The following is a 15,813-nucleotide window of genomic DNA, read 5'->3' as shown; positions in this document are numbered from 1 at the left end:
AGATATTCTTCCTCTAAGGAATTGATCTCCCTGGGGAAGAAGTGGAAGAGAGGAGTGAGTGGGACAGGTTAATGGGAGAGAAGAAAGAGAATGTGTGTGCCTGAGAGAGAGGGAGGGAGTGAGAGAGAGAGAGAGAGAGAGAGAGAGAGAGAGAGAGAGGAGAGGACCATGGTTTTGTAGGACAACCTGAAATCTGGCATTGTGATGCTCGTGGCTCTGGTTTTCTTTTTCAATACTCCCCTGGCTATTTGGGGTCTTTTCTGATTCCACACAAATCTTAAGATGAGTTGTTCCAACTCTCAGAAGAAACTCCATGGTATTTTGATAGGGATTGCATTGAACATGTAAATTGCCCTGGGGAGCTTGGACATTTTCACAATATTAATTCTTCCAATCCATGAGCATGGAATATTTTTCCATCTCTTTGTCTCTTCCTCAATACCTTTCAGAAGGTTCTGTAGTTTTTATACCTAAAACTTTACCTATTTGGTTAGGTTTATTCCTAGGTATCCTATGTTTTCGGGTACAATTGTAAATGGGATTGACTCCTTAATGTCTCTTTCTTCAGTCTCATTGTCAGTGTATAGAAATGCCACTGACTTCTGGGCAGTGAGTTTGTATTATGCCACCCTGCCAAATTGCTGTAGGAGTTCTAGCAATCTTGGGGTGGAGTCTTTTGGGTTTTCGATGTGAGAGTATCATGTCATCTGCGAAAAGGGAGAGTTTGACTTCTTTGCTAATTTGGATGCCTTTTATTTCTTTTTGTTGTCTGATTGCTGAGGCTAGGACATCTTAAGATGCTGCAAAAATTGGGACACCTGCAACCCAATGTTCACAGCAGCAATGTCCACAATAGCCAAACTGTGGAAGGAGCCTCAGTGTCCATCCACTGATGACTGGATAAAGAAGCTGTGGTCTATGTATACTGTGGAATATTCCTCAGCCATTAGAAATGACAAATACCCACCATTTGCTTCGACATGGTTGGAACTGGAGGGTATTATGCTGAGTGAAATAAGTCAATTGGAGAAGGACAAACATTATATTGTTTCACTTTTATGGGGAATATAAAAAATAGTGAAAGGGATTATAGGGGAAAGGAGAAGAAAATGAGTGGGAAAAATTAGAGAGGGAGACAAACCATGAGAGATTCCTAACTCTGGGAAACGAACTAGGGGTGGTGGAAGGGGAGGTGGGCGGGAGGTGGGGGTGACTGGGAGAGGGCACTGAGGGGGGCCTTTGATGGAATGAGCACTGGGAGTTATGCTATATGTTGGCAAATCGAAGTTCAGTATAAACTGCATAAAGTTCAGTATAAAATGCAAAAAATATATATAAATAAGTAAAATAAAAAAATAAAGTCTAGTTTGTAATTATTGATTCGTATGTATTATTGCCATTTTATTACTTGTTTGTGTTGTTTCTGAAGACTTTCTCTTATCCTTTTTGCCTTTCTCTCTTTTATGTTTTGCTGATTTTCTATAGTGATATATTTGGATTTATTTCTCTTTATTCTTTGCATATTTATTATTTTTTTGATATATGGTTACCATTATTTTGTATATTACCTCTTTTGCATATAGTAGTCTATATTAATTTGATGATTGTTCCAGTTTGAGTTCATTCTTTTTCCCTCTCCTGCCCACATTTTAGGTACATATTATATTTTATATCTTTTTTTTTGGTGAGTTCCTTGATTGATTTTTACAGAACTATTAATTTTTACTGCTTTTGTGTTTCCTACTTTATACTATTGTGCCCAAGATTGCGAATCCGAGAAACCACCAAGGAGCCGACACTGATGCAAGTACATGAGGGTTTATTGACAAGCTCAAGCTTGGGTCCAAGTGCACCAGACACAGTGGAGCAGGGACTTGGACCCCGAGGGGGGTTACAGCTGGGTTTTAAGGGCTGGCCTAGGGGACCTCCAGAAGCGGGGGAGGAATTTCTTAAGCTCTGTTTTCATTCCAATACAGGACTTTCTGTCTCTGTCAAGGGTGTTCTGCGGTTTTTCCTGTAAAGCTCAGTTCTTATTCCCAGGGGCCTGGGACTGCTGTACTTGTGCCAACGCTAAACTTGAGGTGGAATGGCCTTGATTTTCTCGGCCTCCACATATACATTTACTTTTTGTCTGTTCTTTTTTTTTCCCAAAGATTTTATTTATTTATTCATGAGAGAGAGAGAGAGAGAGAGATAGAGAGACAGAGACACAGGCAGAGGGAGAAGCAGGCTCCATGCAGGGAAAGTCAGGCATGTTTTTTGCTTTTAAAAGTAGTGACTTTTGGGCAGCCCCAGTGGCTCAGCGGTTTAGCGCTGCCTTCGGCCCAGGGCATGATCCTGGAGACCCGGGATCGAGTCCCGCCTCGGGCTCCCTGCATGGAGCCTGCTTCTCCCTCTGCCTGGGTCTCTGCCTCTCTCTCTGTGTCTGTCATGAATAAATAAAATAAAAATCTTAAAAAAGAAAGTAGTGACTTTATGAAGAAAAGGCCCTGGAGTGCCCTGCAATGAACAGTTTACCAGAACCTGGCACTTCAGGACAGTACCTTATACGTGTCGCTTATGCCCTGCTGTTGTGTCTGAGTCACGTTGCCTTTCACTGAAGTTCTCTGCACTGACTCTCCTATCGTGAGCTGCGCCAGTTTTCTGTGCTGTTAGTGGGACCCGTGTGGGCCAGATGTGAGGGAGTTGCCTGCCAGGGAACTTGGCTGAAGGGTGGTTGTGTTAGCAAAATTCATGCTGGACCACCAGTCCTGTGTTGGATTCTCTGAGGCACTGTGGTGGCTGGAGGCTGCATGCAGGGGCGGTTGGGATGTGAGACTGGGCATGGCCTATGAAGATGGGTGAGTGCAGCTGCCTGGGTGTGTGACAGTCGCTGGGGATGTGTAGGAGTGTGGCAGCTGGCACTGTGTGCAGCGGCGGCTGTGCCCCTGTATGTGGGCACTTTGGTGGTGGCTGGGGACACACAAGTGGGCACAGTGGGTCATCTGGGCCCCGTGCAGTGGCATCTGAGTACCTGGCTGCTAGGTGAGTGGCCTGTGCAGCATTAATAACATTGCTCTGAGCCCTGGGCTGAGGCTACTAGTGTCTGTGCGGCCCTGCCTCCTGAAGGTAGCTCAGAACTGTCTTCCATAAGCAACCACTGCCCCTCCCCCCATTATGTAAACTGCTGTTTTTGTGTTGCCTGTCTATGCAGGCTGCCAGCCCCTTAAGGGCAGCAGCTTAGCTGTCAGTCCCCTCCCAGCTCCCCCAGTGTTGGGTTAGCTGACTTTTAAAACTCCAGGCTCCAAGTCCCACTGGTTTTACAAACTTATGAAGTTCAGCCACTTTGGTTTTCAAAACTAAACATTATGGGGATTAGTCTTCCTCATGTGACCTTCCTGGTATGAGGGCCCATTTCTATCTCTTCCCATGGGCATGGCTCCCTCCCTCCAACAAGCAGCCTTCCTCTGCCTTTCTGACTTTCCTAACCTTTCAGTTGCAGCAGCTTCTCTATATTTAGTTGTGGAGTTTTTTCTGACAGTCTTTGTATTGCTCTCCAGTTTATTGACTTGAATGTAGATTCTATCTAGTTGTCAACATGGACAGGATGAGGTCAGAGTCCTCCTACTCCACCATCATCCTAAGCACTCCTCTCTGTTATCTCTTACGATTGTTGTGAAAACATCATTCCGGAATTAGAAGTTTGTTTCTTAGAATCTAGGAGGACTTTCATTCATTTTGAGCAAAGGAGCTCCCTGGCTTTTCCCTCTCCCCAACTATGTATCCTCAAGGACAGATTACAGATACAAATTCCTTTAAAAATAGACCTTTTTATTTGACAACTAGAAATTAGAGTTCTAAAATGGCCATGCCTCTCTCTATTGTCCACGAAACTGTTATAATATAAATGGGATTATGTTACTCTGCTGCTCAAAAGTCTCCAAAAGCTTCCCATCTCAGTCAGAATTAAAAGTTCTTAATATGGTGTACAAGGTTCTGCACACTTTGGCCCTTCAATCATTCTCTCTGACTTTATCTTCAATTCCTGTAAAGCTTATCCCCTTAATCTCTCTACTTCTGACAAATCTACCTCCTTGCTGTTACTTGAACATAATTCTTCCTTGGAATCTTATAGAGAACCTATTTCCCTCTTCCTGGAATGCTCTTGCCTCAGGTGTCTACATGGCTCATTCTCTTATTGTCTCAAGCTTTTGCTTAAATGCTGCCGCCTTCATGTGGCCTTCCCTGATGATAATTTATTTAAAATTTTAACCCTTTGTCCCATACTTCCTCTCCTCACTCACCTTCCTCCATAGTGTCTATCACTTTTTTGGCATGCTATATATTGTACTTATTTTTTCAGTTGTCTGTCCTCCACTGGAAAGAAAACTCCACATGGATAGTGGTTTTTCAACATTTTAATCATGGTGTATCTCTGGTACTGAAGAGTGCTTAGAACATAGAAAATAGAATGAACCTTTTGTTGAAAGAATTACTACCACTTTATTTAATGCTAGGATATGTATCACTTATATAAACATGAAACTTTGTCTCTAACCTGGAAGACTCTCAACCATGCAGAGCCAAGGGATAAGAAAGTCATTCTGTTATTAAATCCTCTAAGTATGTATCCATTAGGCATTTAAATTAGATTCTTTATTCACTTTAAAAAATATTGGACTGTTTTGAGCAATGCCTTGAGTACACCAAGACTGAGCACCTGGGGTAACTACCATTGTTCTACCTTCTACTGCTGTTTCCCAATAACCAAAACTAAACAGTATGCAATAGTATGGTATGATGCCCTTATAATCACTGCCTACTGGAGTTATCCATTTTGAAAATATTGTTACATTTGGAATGTAAAATGAATCAGCTATGGTTTATCTCTACCAGGTTGGCTGAAGAATAAAACATTGAGGGTCTCCACTGAGAAATATTTTCTTTAAAATGTGCACTGTAGAATTAGTAGCAGTAAATCAAGTCTTTCTTAATTAATCTTTCATGTTTGGACATTGATTTGCTTGGTCTCATAGATACATAAACATGCTCATTCTATCCTCAGGATTTTTTTTTAGTGCAACCTTCATTTCCTTGTTTCATAAACTGTAAATCAGAGGGTTTAAGAAGGGAGTCACCATGGAATAGAACAAAGTCAAAATCTTCTGAACTTCAGCTGGGTTATCAGCTGTGGGGCTCACATACATTGCCAAAAGGGCCCCAAAGAATAAGCATACCACTGTCAGATGTTATCCACAGGTGGAGAAGGCCCTTTGCCGGCCAGCAGCTGAAGGCACTTTTAACACAACTATCAGTAAAAAAGTATAAGAGCCAAGAATGTACAGAAGTGTGAGGATGATAATGAGGGAGCTTAGGATATAGAGGATGATCTCCATGACTAGATTTGGGGCACAGGACAGAGCCATCAGTGGGTCCATGTCACACACAAAGTGATCAATGGTGTTGGGTCCACAGAAAGGCAATTGAGAGAGCTGTACGGTGGAGACAGAGTAACTAAGAAACCCCAATGCCCAGGAAAGAGACATCAAGATATAGCAGAATTGTTGAGTCATGGTGGTTGAGTAGTGCAGTGGATGGCAGATAGCCAGGTACTGATCGTACGCCATGATGCAGAGGAAATAGGTTTCACTTGTACCAAGGGAAGTAAAAAAATATAACTGGAGGAAACAGCCAACAAAGGAGATGGTTTTTGTCTCCGAGAGGAAATTGGCTAGCATCCTGGGTACCGTGGACATAACGTACAAGATTTTGAGGAAAGCGAAGTTCCCTAGGAGAATATACATCGGAGTATGGAGCCGTTGATCCAGCATCACAGCACAGACAATGGTCCCGTTTCCCATTATGGTAAATATATAGATCCCAAAGAACAACGAGAAAAGGAAACTTTGCAATTCCTGACAACCAGTGAAGCCTAAGAGGACAAATTCAGCCACAGTGCTTGTCTCTGAATTGTTCATGAATTCCAGGGCTGCAGGGGGACAGAAAACACGATTATACAAGGTATTTTATTTCCTGAAAAACTTGTATAGGAAACCTACACAAGGTGTGTATGTTGGCTATTTGGCAGTTAGTTTGGAATAACCCATCCATTAGCTCCCAGCTCTTATTTAAAAGTAACCAATCAACAATCCTGATGATCCCAGATTTCAATAATCTTGGGTTCATAACAATGGAATATTTACATTATTTGGATTTTCTTTATCACTGGGGTTAGGTTTAAAAGAAAAGTAATCTTGGGGCACCTGAGTGGCTCAGTTGGCTAGGCATCTGCCTTCCACTCTGGTCATGATCTCAGGGTCCTAGGATCCAGCCCCATGTCAAGCTTCCTGCTTGGTGGGGAGTCTGCTTCTCCCTCTCTCCTTGCTCCTCCCCCTACTCATGGTCTTTCTCTTGCTCTCTCTCTCTCTCAAATATACAAATAATTTTTTTTTTTTAAGGAAAATACTCTCTTCCCTTTGAGATTTTGGAAACTCAGAGTATTACCCTCTGTTAAAGGCTGTAAAATGGTTATCAGCTGGTATGTCTTTTCCTACCCATAGTTAATTATTTCTAATAGAACAGTTTTTAGTCTGTGTTATTTTTTTAGTCAATAATTAAGAGTGGAATAACTTTTTTTTTTTTTACATCTCACCCCAAGTAGAAAGTGCTTGATGTCTCAGATACACTAGGTCTATGAATGTCCGTTCATAGTCTCTGAGCTTTTTGCACAAGAATAATTTTCTCGCATAATGAATGACAACAATTGACAAATTTTAGCATAGAAACCAAGAGGAAAGGTCATAGTAATATTTTTCTGGAGAGTGGGGAATAATAATGACCTCGGAATATTACTTGAATTGAGTTGATGCTTTTAAACTCACATAATTTGTCAATTGAGTCTTCACTATTTTAAACAAATGTGGTGTTTTATGTCATTTACCATAAATCTCTCATTAAAGTAAACAATTTCTGTTCATGTCTTTTGCCCATTTCATGATTGGATTGTTTGTTTCTTTGGTGTTGAGTTTAATAAGTTCTTTATAGATCTTGGAAACTAGCCCTTTATCTGATATGTCATTTGCAAATATCTTCTCCCATTCTATAGGTTGTCTTTGAGTTTTGTTGACTATATCCTTTGCTGTGCAAAAGCTTCTTATCTTGATGAAGTCCCAATAGTTCATTTTTGCTTTTGTTTCTTTTGCCTTCGTGGATGTATCTTGCAAGAAGTTACTGGGGGTTATTCTGTATGTTAGTAAATTGAACACCAATAAAAAATAAATTAAAAAAAATAAAGTAAACAATTTGAAAAAAAACCCCCAGTTTCAAATATATGGTTCAACTACTTGGAAAGATTCATTCTTATGTTGTCCACATATCATGCATGATGGGTTTCAGCATTTCTGACCATAACCTCACCTGCCCACCTGCAGGAAACACAGGATCTTCGTAAGCTGGGAAAGGTCAGTTTTCAAAAGTTAAACAAACATAACATAGCTCTAAATGTTGCAAAAGGTCAATTCTTCTTACTGAACATAAATTATATTTTCTTTCATTTTGGTTATACACAAAACATACGTGAAAATATTCAGTAAGCTTTCTCCAACTGCAAGGATTTTTTTAAACATTAAGTTATTCAATACATTTCAAACAATCTAAAATGCTTATGTCTTGTTATTTCAGTTTATTAATGCTACAAATGCTATAAGTACTAAATTTACCTTGCCAAAACTAAAATTTACTTTCAAAATGAAAATATTTATTTAAAATAATTAAGAATATGAAAAATAGAGAAACAGACACACACAAAAAACCCCTCCCAAACAACCCCACTTCCTAGAAAAAATGAATTTTAACTCTTTGGAGAATTGCATCCTTCTTTTCTTTAAAAATTAAAATGGAATTTTAAAAAATATGCTCTTTTATAACTTGTTTTTAAGACTTAATAAACTTCAGTCTTTTTTCCATGTTTAAAATATAGCTCTACTCCATATAATCTAGTAATTCCACTTCTAAGTGTTCACCTGAAGAAAACAAAAATGGTACTTTGGAAAGATATATGCACCCCTATATTTATTGCAACACTGTAACAGCCAAGATATGGAAGCTAACTGCATCCATCAGTAGATGAATGGATTAAGAAATGTGGTTTATACACACAATGGAATATTCCTCAGCCATAAAAAAATGAAGTCTTGCCATTTGAGACAACATGGATGGACCTTGAGGGTATTATGCTAAGTGGGATAAGTGAGAGAAAGACAAATACCATATGATTTCAAATGTACGTGAAATCTAAAAAACAAAGAACAACAAAAATAAAAAATAGAAACAGATTCATAGAGAGCAAACTGATAGCTGCCAGTGTGGAGGGGGTTAGAGAAAAGGCAATATAAGTGAAGAAGAGTAAAATACATACATTTATAGTTATAAAATAAGTCACAAGGTGAAAAGTACAGCATAAGGAATATAGTCAATAATATTGTAATAATGTGTATGGCGACAGATGGTAACTATCCTTATGGTCCTGAGCATTTTATAATTTACATGGTTGTTAAATTATGTTGTATGCTTGAAACTAATGTATGCCAACCATGCTTCAATTAAAATTTAAAAATATATAGCTCTATATGATCTGTTCAGTGGCTACATTGTCTTCCATAGATTTAATGAACTTCCTAGTGATAGTTTGTTACCAATATTTTGTATTATAATAAGCACTATATCATATTCTTATTATTAATATATAATTATTAATTTGTAACATTTTTATTATTAATATATTTGACACATACAGTGAGCTTATAATGATTAAAATTAATAATTAGACTAATCAATCTATGGTCTTAGTTTTTGATGATCAAGATTTTAGGTATGTTTTTGATGTCATCACTAAAGTCATCAGGTCAAAACTCTATTTAAAAACTAAGTTTTTTATCCGAGTGTATTTAATGTGCAATGTTACATTAGTTTCAGGTGTACATGATTCAACAGCTTTATATGTCAGGCCTTGCTCACCACCAGTGTAGCTGCCATCTGTCACCATACAATGTTATTACAATACCATTGGCTACATTCCTATGCTGTGACTTTTATTCCCATGATTTACTCCTTCCATAACTGGAACACTGTATCCTCTACTCTCCTTTACCCATGTGCCCTACCGTCCCCTCTCGGAACCATCAGTTTTTTCCCTGCATTTATAGGTCTGATGTATTTGTTTTGTTTTTTAGATTTTGCAAAGAAGAGAGATCATGTGATCATATGTCTTGCCCTGTCAAGTCAAAACCCTGTTATTAATAAGATAAATTCCTTTTTAAGCTTTCTTTTTAAAAATTTTTAAATTTTAGTTAGTTAACGTAGAGTATAATATTAGTTTCATGAGTAGACTTTAGTGATTCATCACTTACATAGAACAACCAATGCTCACAAGTGCCCTCCTTACTAGCTATCACCCATTTAGCCCATCCCTCACTCGCTTCCCTCCATCAAATCTCAGTATATCCTCTATCATTAAGAGTCTCTTATGGGGGGGAATCCCTGGGAGGTTCAGCAGTTTAGCACCTGCCTTCGGCCCAGGGCGTGACCTGGGGTCCCCAGACCAAGACCCACATCAGGTTCCCCGCAGGGAGCCTGCTTCTCCCTCTGCCTGTGTCTCTGCCTCTCTCTCTGTGTGTCTCTCATGAATAAATAAATAAAATCTTAAAAAAAAGAGTCTCTTATGGTTTGCTTCCCCCACCTCTTTTTTCCCTTCCCACCTATTCATCTTTTTTTCCCCTTAAATTCCACATGTAAGTGAAATCATATGGTATTTGTTTTTCTCTGACTTATATTTGCTTAGCATAATACACTCTCGTTTCATCCACAGTGTTGCCAATGGCAAGATTTCACTCTTTTTTTTAAAATTTTTATTTATTCATGATAGTCACACACACAGAGAGAGAGAGAGAGGCAGAGACATAGGCAGAGGGAGAAGCAGGCTCCTTGCACCGGGAGCCCGACGTGGGTTTCGATCCCCGGTCTCCAGGATCGCGCCCTGGGGCGAAGGCAGGCGCTAAACCGCTGCGCCACCCAGGGATCCCTATTTCACTCTTTTAAAAAAAATTTTATTAGAGAGAAACGGAGAGCACAAATCGAGGGGGGGGGGGGAGCAGAGGGAGAAGCAGACTTCCCACTGAGCTGGGAGCCCAGGACAGGGCTCAATTCCAGGACCTTGAGATCATGACCTGAGCCAAGACAGACACTTAAGTGACTGAGCCGCCCAGGTACTCCAAGATTTCATTGTTTTTGATAGCTGAGTAATATTCTGTTTTATATATATATATATATATATATATATATATATATATATATATATAGGATGGATTAAGATGATATATATATATTTTATATATTATAAAACATATATATGTTTTTATATATATCATCTTAATCCATTCATTTTTAAACTTTATTTTTTAAAATTTTATAAGATAAATTCATATTTAATATTTCTATAAATGTTATCTATGTCTCTGCTACAGCATGTGCCATAATGACTAAATGATGTATTTATGTGTTTCTTTCTAGATTGAAAACTTATAATTAATGAATGACATTAATTTATCTTCTCAGTTGACTTAGTTTATGGTGTATAGTGGGCATGTATTGAATGGATTAGTGGTTGAATAAATTTTAGACTTGCCATCCTATCACCTAAAAGCTAATCTACTGAGGTTATGAACTATCACTGAGCACCCACTCCGAGCATCATCAGATGGAGTTTTAGTGACTCTGACTGAACTTTTAGTGGGGTCACAATCACACCTGTGCTGTATAATCCCTTCTTGCCTCATATCCCTGTCATATGTGCGTCCATTCTAAATATAATCCCCTTAGTCCTTTGCCCTCTTTTATATTTTCAAATCTATAATCAACCATTCTGCTCAATACTTCTTATTCCGTCTTTTCCTTTAGAAGAGCTCCCTTCCTCCCCTTATACATTTCTTGGTGAATGGCTCTACTCTTAGCATTTGCCGGAGCCAGAAGCTTGGCAAATGCCTTGGCAAGGCATTTTCTAGTTCTGTCACCTTCCGTAGGCAGTCACCACATCCTGTTGATTTTCCCTACAAGTGTCTCTCAAATCCATCCTAGGCATGAAGGAAATCAATGTAAAAGCTTTCTTTGTTTGAACGGTCCAGTAATGGAGTGGAGCGGCTAGACACATAACCTAGGAAGAAAAATAGACCTCATCACAAAGAACTGAGAATGTGGTTTTAGGAGGAAAGCACCTGGTTTGGTGAGGAAGAAAGAGCTCACCCTCTGGCGATATCTATGTGCTGACACACCATAGCTGGAGCACGTTCACAACTGATTGGCTCAACCCAGTAATACATAACTCCATGGCTTTAGATCACTGTATTTAAAGGAAAATAAATGATAATATCACATTGATTTGGGATCAAATACCATATGACATACTGGATGCTCTTCAGCAAGTTAACATTGATTTTTCAGAGTTTTTGTGCAAATACTGTTGAATACATGTGCCTGGTACAGTTCCTGGAATAGATTAGACCTGAAAAAATTCATAGCTATTGTTAATACTACCAACAACTATGATTACAAAGTAATTAGGATAAGCTTTCTTTGGCATAACGATTTAAAACCTAAATGAAAAACAATATTAAATGAATCTAAGAAACTGACAAAAAAGTCACTAAGTTTCAGTGCATCACACAGCAGAGCTATGGGTAGCTCTCTTTGGTTGCTCAGATTTATTTTACTGACTTTCTCATATATTCTGGCACTTTAAAACATAGAGCTTCATCTGATAAAAAGGAAGAAGACATTAAAACATGGTAGTGTTAACAATTCAAGATGTAGGAAATCAATGGTCAAAGCGAGGGCATCACATTACCGGTGCTGTCATAAGAGCTAAGGGGCAATAAATTATATTTAACTTGGGGCATTTAGAAAATGAGTTGTTGAACCACATCTTCTAATATTGTTATATAATTCATCAAATTTCTGAATAATGAGGTATTCCTCTGTGAATCATTAGGCCAGAAAGTTTTAGGGATTATTAAACTGAGGGAGATCTGAGTAGCTGGGTCCTGGAGTCAACAGTTGATGTAACACAACTTATTATTAAATTACTGGAGTTACTGTGGGTGAAATCAAATACCAAGAGGCATAAAATCCACACAAGTCTCCAAAAATGTATTAATACTAAAATGGGATTTTACTGGAGCTGGCATCCATTTGCAGACGTCTTTGAAAAAAAATGCAGTGATGCCTAGACAGAGAGAGATCTTACGCTTCATGATAGGGCCAAGTGTGGAGAAGGCTGGGCGTATCTTCTCATGGATGCCTTTGCTTCCTTTATGTGAAATCAAGACAGGGGCCTGAACCCGAAAGTCCTGGGGTACACAAAGGTGACCGCTGACACTCTCTTTCTTCCCTTCCTGAATCTCCCTCCCTCTCCCCAGGCCCCCAGGCACTGCAGGCTCCAGCTTTCCAGTAACTCCTGGAGAATCCTGGATGCTCCAAAGAGACACCTTCAAGTTAAAGGTGAGCACAGGCAGAAATGGTCGGCTTGCCTCCTTTTCTCTTTTTGAAAAAACTCTTAAAAATTGTGCTCCACCCCCACCGTCACCGCCACCCCTGACTTCTATCCTCTGGGGTCTCCCTACTTGAGAGGTGTAAAGATTGCCCCACGTGTCGGGGCCCATGGGGCTGCAGTCAGGGCAGGGGGTGCTTCTGGGGGCGAGGGGGGAGCCCGTGAAGGCAGCACAGACCCGCCATCTGCCTTTGAGCTGTGGGCCTCGGTTGCCCATTGGTGTTTTCAGGGGCGTGTGTAAGCAACTCAGCCCCCCAGCACACAGATCTGTCATTTGTCTCTCTCACCAGAGGACATCAGCAGGTGGATTTTATTATTATTTTATTTATTTTTATTTTTTTATATTTTATTTTTTATTAACAGGTGAATTTTATATATTGGCTATTTTGCTGTAAAATAGCTGAAAGAAGTGAGATGCAAACCTCATGAGATTTCGAGATGAGGATACAGATGAACAAAGGTGATGGGTGTATTGTTGAGACTCTGGGGGGCAATTAAGGTTTCATCTTAGAGACTATTGCCAAGTCCTCGGTCTCCCCTTGAGAGGGTCTATGACTCCCTCAGGACTCTTCGGTGCGACATCCTTTCTTTATTCAGTTTTTACATAGTTTGGGTCCAATTGGCTCCCAGAGTGAAGGCAGGAATAATGTCGTAAAGGCTGTGCTGAGGTGTCTGCGTGGATTTCTAGAGAATTTCTTTTTGTTTTCAAGAGAAATAGTTTTCACTGTGAAATACAGTAAATGTTTACCGTGTATATTGTTTATACCCTGGGAGTGTGTTTTCTTCACACACTTCCATAAATCTTTGCTTCCAGCCCTTAATTACTAACAGACTCTGTTTTCTGTCTGTCCTATGTGTTCTTTGTTTCTTCTTTCTTGTTTTCTCCTTTTAATTCAGGTATTTTTATGTCTTTTGCCTCTATTATCTCTTTTTCATGATTTTACAATATTTTGTATTGTGGTAAAATATGCATAGCATAAAAATGGTCATTTTAACCATTTATTTTTAATTTGAGAGCAAAATAGCACCCGCGTGAGAGCCCACGCGGGAGGCGGGAGAGGGAGAAGCAGGTCCCCCGCTGAGCAGGGTCTTAGGGCTCAACCCCAGGACCCTGGGATCTGACCCCAAGCCAAAGGCAGACACTTAACCAACTGAGCTACCTCGGTGCCCCCATGATAACCATTTTAAGATACAAAGTCCTGAAGCATTAAATATATTCACATTGTAACGCAACCATCACCAACATCCATCTCCAGAACTTTTTCATCATCCCAAACTGAAACTCTGTACCTATTGAACAATAAGTTCCCACTCCCCTCTCCCATAGCCTGACAATATATTGGGGCAATTGGAGGAAATGGTATGCGTAAATCCAAGCAACAGCTGAACCATGGCCACAAACTTCCAGGGATGGTAATTTTTGGTTTTTCTCTGAATGGTGTGAGGTTTAGTTCTGGTTCATGCTTACTTGAGGATAAAGACCACTAAGGGTTCCCTATGAAGTTCCCTCAACTTCATGTGAGCCCTAGGATCCCATCTCCATCTCTCCTGCCAGGCATTGCCATGATGCATAAGGATTTGAACTATAGGCAAGTGCATTCTTTTTTTTTTTTAAAGATTTTATTTATTTACTCATGAGAGACAGAGAAAGAGAGAGAGAGAGAGAGAGAGAGGCAGGGACACAGGCAGAGGGAGAAGCAGTCTCCATGCAGGGAGCCCAACGTGGGACTCGATCCCGGGTCTCCAGGACCAGGCCCTGGGCTGAAGGTGGCGCCAAACTGCTGGGCCCCCGGGCTGCCCTAGGCAAGTGCATTCTGAACTTGAATGACTTTAGTGCTTACCACTCAGACTTCCAAAAAAAAAATTGACCTAGCAGTTTCATGTTGTCTCTCCATATTGTCAGCACTTTCAAGTTTTATTATTATTTTTAAAATTCAGTATCTTTCAGGGTGCTTGGCTGGCTCGGTAGGTGGAGCATGCCACTCTTGATCTCGGTGGTGAGTTCAAGCCCCACATTGGTGTAGAGATTTAAAAGATTCAGTATTTTTCTTTATTCTTATCAGGATGGTAGATTGAAGTATCCAGCTTTCTATTACAAAAACTTGTGTTTACTACAGATTTTGTTTTATTTTAATTATTATTATTTGAAAGAGAGAGAAAAAGAGCATGCACATGTTTGCATGTGAACTGGGAGGGAGGGGCAGAGGGAAAGGGAGAGAGAATCCCAAGGGAGCCCCAACACCCAGTGTGGAGTCTGTTGTAGGGCTCAATCCCACAGCCCCGAGATCATGACCTGAGCTGAAATCAAGAGTTAGTGGCTTACCTGACTGAGCCTCCCAGGTGCCCTCCTAAAAATTTTGAAAAAATATTTCAATTTGGACTTTAATTCATGTCATATTTTATAGTCATTTTGTTTTGGGGAGCTCATTACTCTCTAGGAGTAGTTAGTTATATAGTGACTTACAGAGGAATTCCTAGAAGCACTTATATTCTTTTCCTAAAAAATATTAATTTATTTATTTTTAACTTCGAGTTGTAGTTGACCTCCAGTGTTACGTTAGTTGCAGGGACAATGTAGTGATTCAACAACTTTATTTATTTTTTAAATTTTAATTCCAGTATGGTCAACATGGTGTTATATTTGTTTCAGGTGTATAATACAGCGAGCAATTCAGTGATTTCATAGGGTACTCAGTGCTTGTCAAATAATACGTTATGCTATGCTCACCGTAGGTGTAGCTGTCGTGTCATCATACAACACTATGATAACATCATTGACTATATTCCCTATTCTGTGCCTTTTATTTCCATCACTTACTCATTCCATAACGGAAGCCTGTGTCTTCTATTCCCCTTCACCCGTTTTGCCCATCCTGCTACTCTTCTCCTTTCTGGCCATCATCAGTTTGTTCTCTGTATTCATAGATTTGATTCTGCTTTTTATCTATTCATGTGTTTTGCTTTTTAGCTTCCACACATAAGTGAAATCATATGGTATTTGATTTTCTCTGCCTGACTTATTTCACATAGCGTAATACCTTTTAGGTCCATCCATTGTCACAAATGGCAAGATCTCATCCTTTTTTATGGCTAATATTCCATTATATATAAATATACAGCCCCCCATCTTCTTGATCCATTCATTTATTGATAGACACTTAAGCTGCTTCCATTATCTTGGCTATCATAATGCTGCAATTAACACTGGAGGGTACATATATCTTTTGAATTAGTGT

General features: G+C 39.6%; 1 pseudogene; it reads right to left on the bottom strand.

The window, feature by feature from the left end:
• Positions 1-5,009: 5,009 nt before the first annotated feature.
• LOC140603243 (olfactory receptor 11H4-like) lies at positions 5,010-5,957 on the bottom strand (annotated as a pseudogene).
• Positions 5,958-15,813: the final 9,856 nt, after the last annotated feature.

Source organism: Canis lupus, chromosome 13, assembly GCF_048164855.1.
Source record: "Canis lupus baileyi chromosome 13, mCanLup2.hap1, whole genome shotgun sequence".
In the NCBI taxonomy this organism is placed as follows: domain Eukaryota; kingdom Metazoa; phylum Chordata; class Mammalia; order Carnivora; family Canidae; genus Canis; species Canis lupus.
This window is presented reverse-complemented; position numbering and strand designations above follow the sequence as displayed.